The following is a 6969-nucleotide window of genomic DNA, read 5'->3' as shown; positions in this document are numbered from 1 at the left end:
TTTATGTCTTGAGTAGTTGATTTGAAATTGATATGTAACAATTGGTAGTGTCATTGACACCTTTGACATTGATGTAAGTCGAGGAGAGTTAGGCATGAAAAATATCTCCTAACGCATAGAGGAGAGTATGCATGAGAAGGACTCCTAAGCAATGGGGGAGAGATATCTCTTTAGGAAGATTTAGAAAGATTCATGTAAAGATGTAGGAATATGCACCTGTTGTATTGTGAATTGTTGTAAAGTGAACAATTGATGTCTAAAGAAGAAGATGAATAGAGTAGAATTCCAAAGGATTTCAAATTTGACTAACGAAGAGGATTTGAGAAAATGAGAACAAAAAGAAAAAACAAAAGTTTACTTGGTATTCTTGGAACCTAGATGGGTTTTCATCTATGTTTCCATCAATGCCAAAGGGGGATATTGTTATCATGAATTATAATGATACTAAATTGGGGAAGTATCCTAAGCATTAGAGAGTATTGATATGTTCCATTCATGACTATGTTTTTCATTGATATCAACACAGCAGTGTTTCTATTAGAGACTGGAAGAATAGCAGTTCCTAATGTTTATTCGCTAGATTACATCTAAGATGTATTAAGAAGATGTATAGTAAGTCAGTGATAGAGGACAATTAGATAGTGACATAAGTGAGTGCACAAGACCTAGAGTCACACATGTAAATTTTTTTATAGACTATGAGTTGAAAATGCTATTGTAATTGTAATTAATTATATATCTTATTTCAGTTAATTGGGAAAGCCTTAAGGCCGACTCAAGGAGTTATTATGAAAATATGGTATAAAGGAAAGATATTTTTCTTGATTGTAAGAAGAAGTATGAAGAATTAAATGTTCATTGTATTTGTGAAGTGAGAAAAGGAGCAAAGTGTTGATTGAATGCATGTAACTAATCCAAGGGATTATTAGATGCACAGTTCATGATCTAGTTACAAGATCTGAAGGAGAAAAAGTATGGTTGACATGACAGATATAGAGGAATGAATTACAATTTAGTTTTATTATTATACAAGGAATAATATATAGATCATATGAATAATGGGTTCATTGGTCTTGCCCTCAAAAGCTATTTGGGTAGTGGGTCCAACTGTCTTCCACAACTCCTAACAGGGTTGGTACAACTACTAAAAGGGTTGTAATATCCTAATAGGGATTCAAAGTTTCCTAACAAGGACTCATATGTACTAAATTTTGCAACAAACTCCTAACAAGTTCTATCTTCTAACAAGGAATATTTATATTAGTACATCATCTTGTCGGTACCATCCCTGCCAAGATTTTCTCTCTAATTAAGGGTTTCCCTAGTTAACATATCTAGTGTTATTGTGTATGATTATCTTGTTGTTCTTTTAGTTTACATTACTCAAATGGTTAAAAAAATTTAAAGTTTATATTTGTAATATTAGTTGCATAATTGATTCTCCCTCCCCCCTCTCATTTATATCAGTGGACTATATATTCTAACAAACATTCTATCCTATAAATAGTTTTGTCTTGAATTAGCAAAATATTGATTCTTTCTAGGCATCAATTGTAGTGTCCTTTTCTTTACCTTATCAAGTATTTGGATCACTTTTTTCCTCTTGTTTCCCTTGGTGGCCCATGAAAATTCTATTTTTTCCTCTTCTTCAACTTCAAACAGTACATCAAGCTCAAGGGAGGCAGGGTTTACCCTTTCTTCTTCACACTCTATATATTCAAGCATTTGTGTCATCATGTCACTACAATTATCAACCATTTATCTCAGCCTGTATGGATATGGGTCATCTATGTTAAAACCCTTAAAATTTCATTTGTTATCTACAATTCATTTTCTCCCTTTAAGACATCATCAAATTTCTTCAATTTTTTTGTTGCTTCCCCTTCAACTGCAAGGTTCATAATCAAATCTTTATGGGGCAACTCCTTTCTAGTAGGTAACACATAACCCCTAATCTCCTTCAAAGTATTTCTCATGAAGCCCTCTAGATCATACATTTTATATGGGGTAGTTGATAGATTATAGTGATGAAGAAAAGTATGGATTTGATCCAAGGGTTCTTTTCCAATTGAAAAGTCTCCTATTCTAAGGCATCTACACAAGAAAGTATGGTTATGAAACATTGTCCCTAAATATTCCTTATTTACCATGAACAATTGCCACATGAATTCAATGCTGATAAGTCTAGGTGGATTTTTTTTTGGCAATATATGACTAGGGACATGCATAAACTCTTAGAAGAGAAAAAAGTTTGAAAAAATATATATAACCCCAATTATGATCTAATCTCTTATGTTCAAGTAGGAGGGTTGTTCTCAATAAACTTTTCAAAATTTCAAGGTCTCTAAAGAAGCTAGGTTCTAACATTTTCATTATCAGTGAACTCAAATTATTAAAAAAAGAGATGGAATTAGAGTAATAGTAAAACCTATCCCATACCCATGTCCATAATTGCATCGACATCTCTCCATCTACATCAGATGCTGATCAATTAAATCTAGGCTAATTTAACCCACATTCTTATATAATATAAGATGCATCCATAATGAATAATGCTAGAACCTAAAGTTTCCCAATTCTCCTTTGTGTGCCTACTCAATCTATCTGTGTATCTGCTCAAGGATATAAGATACATAATCATATTAAATATTGTGGAAAAAATCCTACACATCTCAAGCTATAATGTATATTGAGCCATACATCATATTAGAACCATCACTCCCCACCACCTTGCGAGCATCATACATAGTCTTTAGAATGTAATTTTTTAATTTTCCCATAAGCATCATTTATCCACTTTCTTAGGATAATCCCCCACCTTCTTAAGGTTCATAGGAATGTGATGTAACATAGCCTTCCCCATGTAGGAATTTTTATTCCTCTCAAGCTTCCCTTTAAATTAATATATATCTAGTGGGACACTCACTAGAACCTCCAATCTATAAGATTCAATGAATGAAGAATGATCCAATTTACATAGAATGTGCTAGTCATGCTTGTGGAATGATTTACTTGCTAGATTGTAAGACTTGATTAGGGATTTTACCAAATCAACATCTACATATCTACATACACTTGTCAAAAAAATAGATTTTCCAAAATCTTCCTCCATGGGTTGTAGATAGGGATCTTGTTAGAAATAGACAATAATGAGAGGTGGGGGGGGGGGGGGGGGGGGGTGAATCAGTATATTACAAACTTTTTCCCACAAGTGAATATTGATAATTACTTTATTTCTTGGATATGAAAGTAAACCAAAAATGTTGAATAGAAAATATAACCATACACATATAAAACTCATAACACCATTATTTGTTAACTAGGGAAACATTGGCCAAGGGAAAACCTTTGTGGGGATGATACCCACTAGATGATTCACTGAATAATAGGATCTAGTTAAGGATATTGACCATGTTAGGAGTCTATGAAGTACATATAGTATCTCAAGTCCTTATTAGAGGACTAGGCCTTGTTAGAAGTCTCAACCCTATTAGGAGTTGGTAGATCAATTACAATGTATGCAAGAACAGCCCACTACCCTAATATTCAATTATAAAATTTAGTTCTTTCACAAGATAGATATACATATAATACTTCCTTTGTTGTTGTAACTCTCACTTTCTCTAATCTTACATCAGATTTAGCATCAAATAAGGCTCATAGATGATTCTCACAATAGTTCACATGTAACATCTAATCATGTAACTTCCACAATATCTGTGCATCACACACATTCACTTTGCAACTCACACACACTCACTACGCATCATAAGATCTTTACTTATATCTTGAGTATTCACAAATTTGTGCTCAGTTGGCTTCCACGGTTGACATAATATAAAATAATATCCACATAGTCATCTTAACATGATTTAGTAATTATTTTGAATCCAAAATAGTTCCTAAAGCCATATAGCTCTGCTTTCTGCTATGCTTTGTTTTGCACCATTAAATATTTGCATACTTACTGTAACTTGTGCCGTACAAACCATACAGACATGCACACTGGTGCACATTATCATGATGATGTGACAACCCTTTCCTCAACTATAGATAAGCTAACTCTTTATGCATCATTTGTGCTATTATGATCTATTCGCTATACTACTACAAACTATCTAATACTTAGACAATATTCTATCTCTAAATGCATAAATGAAATGTAAAATGTTTCTAACATCATATTATGAGAAATGTAAAATGTTTCCAATGGCATATTATGACTAGTGAAGTTAGAGGGAGATATTATACATGTTGATGATGATGTGTATAACCTCAAACATCAGTATGGACAGTATGAAAAAAAGATATTCACAATTTACCAAGTGAAATAGAATAGTAGAATTAAAGAAAAGGAATTATTTTGTTTACAAAATAATTACTTGACTAATTAGGGCCAACATCCTAGATGTTTACTCTAAGTTGGAAAAATATATTATGGTCTTAGCCAACCTAGCAGAAATTTTTGAAAAGGCATGGTATTTATGTGAAGGATATCTTGTGAGAAGCAGTGTGCAATTGTATTGTAATAAGTGATATGTAAAATTTTTGTGAAGTGATATATGAAAAGTTTTGGGAACCTAATTTCATGACCTGAGATCAAGCTAAGGTCAGAGATTAGTCAAGAAAGAAGATACAAAAACTATATACCTGAGGACTAATTACTTTTTTGGGTAGTGATATCTTCTTTTAATTGGAAGTGCATGTTTGGGCAGTGAGCTCTTCTTGCATCTATTGTACTACAACTCATAATAGGGTTGGAATATCCTAATAGGGATTCAAAGTCTCCTAACAAAGGCTCTCTATACTGAATTTTCTCATTGACTCCTACCAGGTTCCATCCTTTAACAAGGAACATAATATCAGTATACTAGGGTTTTCCCCTAGCCAAGTTTTCCCTAGTTAACAAAATAATGTACTATGAGTTCTCTTTATGCATCATTATCATTTCTATTCAACTTTACTTGTTTACTTTCTTATGTATAGTTCAAAGTAATTAATAATATCCAGTTGGTGACAAAATTTTGTAGAATACTAATTCACCCCTCCCCCTCTCAGTATTCCCTATTTTTAACAATTGGTATTAGATCACAGGTACTTAGAAGAGGCTTAATAGATTGAGTAAGATCCCTATGTATATGGAAGAATTGATGAAGAACCTTGAAGTGGAACTTGAACAAATTGATCTCCTTATTGAATAAAGAGATAAGCTAAAAGATAGATATGAAGACTCCAAAATATGCATTGGACAATTGAAGGACAAGATTGAACATCTCAAATCCAAGCCTAAATCTACTAAATCTGAAAATAGTGATGATGAATATTGAAAATTAAAAATAGTGTACAAGATCATGAAGCATGAATTGAAGATTACCAATTTAAAGTTGAGTTTGAGGAATGATCTTAGCAAAATTGAATCTAATTTGAAGAATAAAAATTTAGATCTTAGAGCGAGTCTAGTGAAGAAGACATATAAATTTGAAACATTGAAAGAAATTCATGAAGAACTTCATAAGTACAATACTATTATGAAAGGTGAACTAACTCAGTGCAAGCAACAACTCGAAAAGCTTTACACTAGCAAAGAAAATTTTGATGAGTCAATGTCAATAAAAAGACCTACCTATGATAAGAGTAGTCTTGGTTATCTATTTAACATATCTGCAAAGAAACTGAAAAGTAAATTAGATCTAAAAGAGAAAGATAAACCTGATGATAAGATTGAATCCAATCAATATTCTTATAAATCCAAAGACATTGGACAAGAGAAGGTAACTGAGAAATTGAATGAATCTAAGCAAGTGGAATCTCCTAAGGTAACCAACTATGAATTTAGAGGTAAATATTTTTCATGTAATGAAATAGCTCATATGAAAAGAGATTATACAAATAAATCATTTAATCATGTTACAAAATTTTACTATCATAATTGTCATGGTATTGGTCATAATGCAATTGATTGTAGGAAACCTAACTATGACAATGATAGAAGAAATAGTCAAATTTCTAGAAACACTAACCCTATAGATAGAAGAAGATCTAATGAAAGGACATCAAGAGAAATTAGACCTTATGAAGAAAGAAAGCAGATTGTGTGTCATAAGTGTAACAACTTTGGACACATAGCCCAGAATTGTCAAACACCTATTGATTAGTAGAATCCTAGAAGTAGAACCCTAGTATGTCATTTATGCAACAACTTTGGACATACAAAAAAATATTGCAAAATGGACATAAGCAATAATGGAAGGAACTTCATAAATGATAGAAGGAATCATGAGAGTAATTCTAGAGCTAAGAAAGAAAATGAAGAACAAATAAATGCAGTTAGTGAACTATGAGAATAAATTAATGAGGAATTTCTAAAAGGATTATATATTTTATAGGAAAAGTTAGATGATTCTAAGATAGGAAAATTGAACTCAGTAGTCAAGTTTGATTCAACCAAGTTGAATTAAGCTTGTTCACAACACCATAATTGGAAACTTCATTTAGATATTGAGCTACTCATAGAGAGGTTGTGAGAAGATGTATTATAATATATTGGTATTGTAGTTAAGATCACTTGCAATTTGGAGCTTATTGGAAAACGTTAGGAAGGAAATAAGAGCTACTGTTATAACAGAGAAAGTTTACTCTATAACAAAAGATGAAATCTATGTTTCTATAGAAAATTTTGTGAAGAAAATTTTTGTGGAGCATTTTCTTGATGAAAGGAAGCTATGGTGAACCTTGGATATCATTCAAAGATCAGATAGTGGATCTTGAGAAGATATTTGATTTAAAAATGAAATAAATAACTTATTCAATTTAGTGAAGTACGCAATTAATGCAAGATCAAGATAAATAAATTGAGTATGAACTTGATTATTTCTACATTGTAATCATCTCAAAACCTAAGAGGACTTAGAAGCAATTTGGAAAAAGTGATTTTGAGAAAAACCCTACTCAGAAAAAGGTATTTTATCA

The sequence above is a fragment of the Cupressus sempervirens genome, chromosome 1, assembly GCF_028749045.1.
Source record: "Cupressus sempervirens isolate cs-2001-9-10 chromosome 1, ASM2874904v1, whole genome shotgun sequence".
Lineage (NCBI taxonomy): Eukaryota > Viridiplantae > Streptophyta > Pinopsida > Cupressales > Cupressaceae > Cupressus > Cupressus sempervirens.
Note: the sequence above shows the minus strand (reverse complement) of the source record.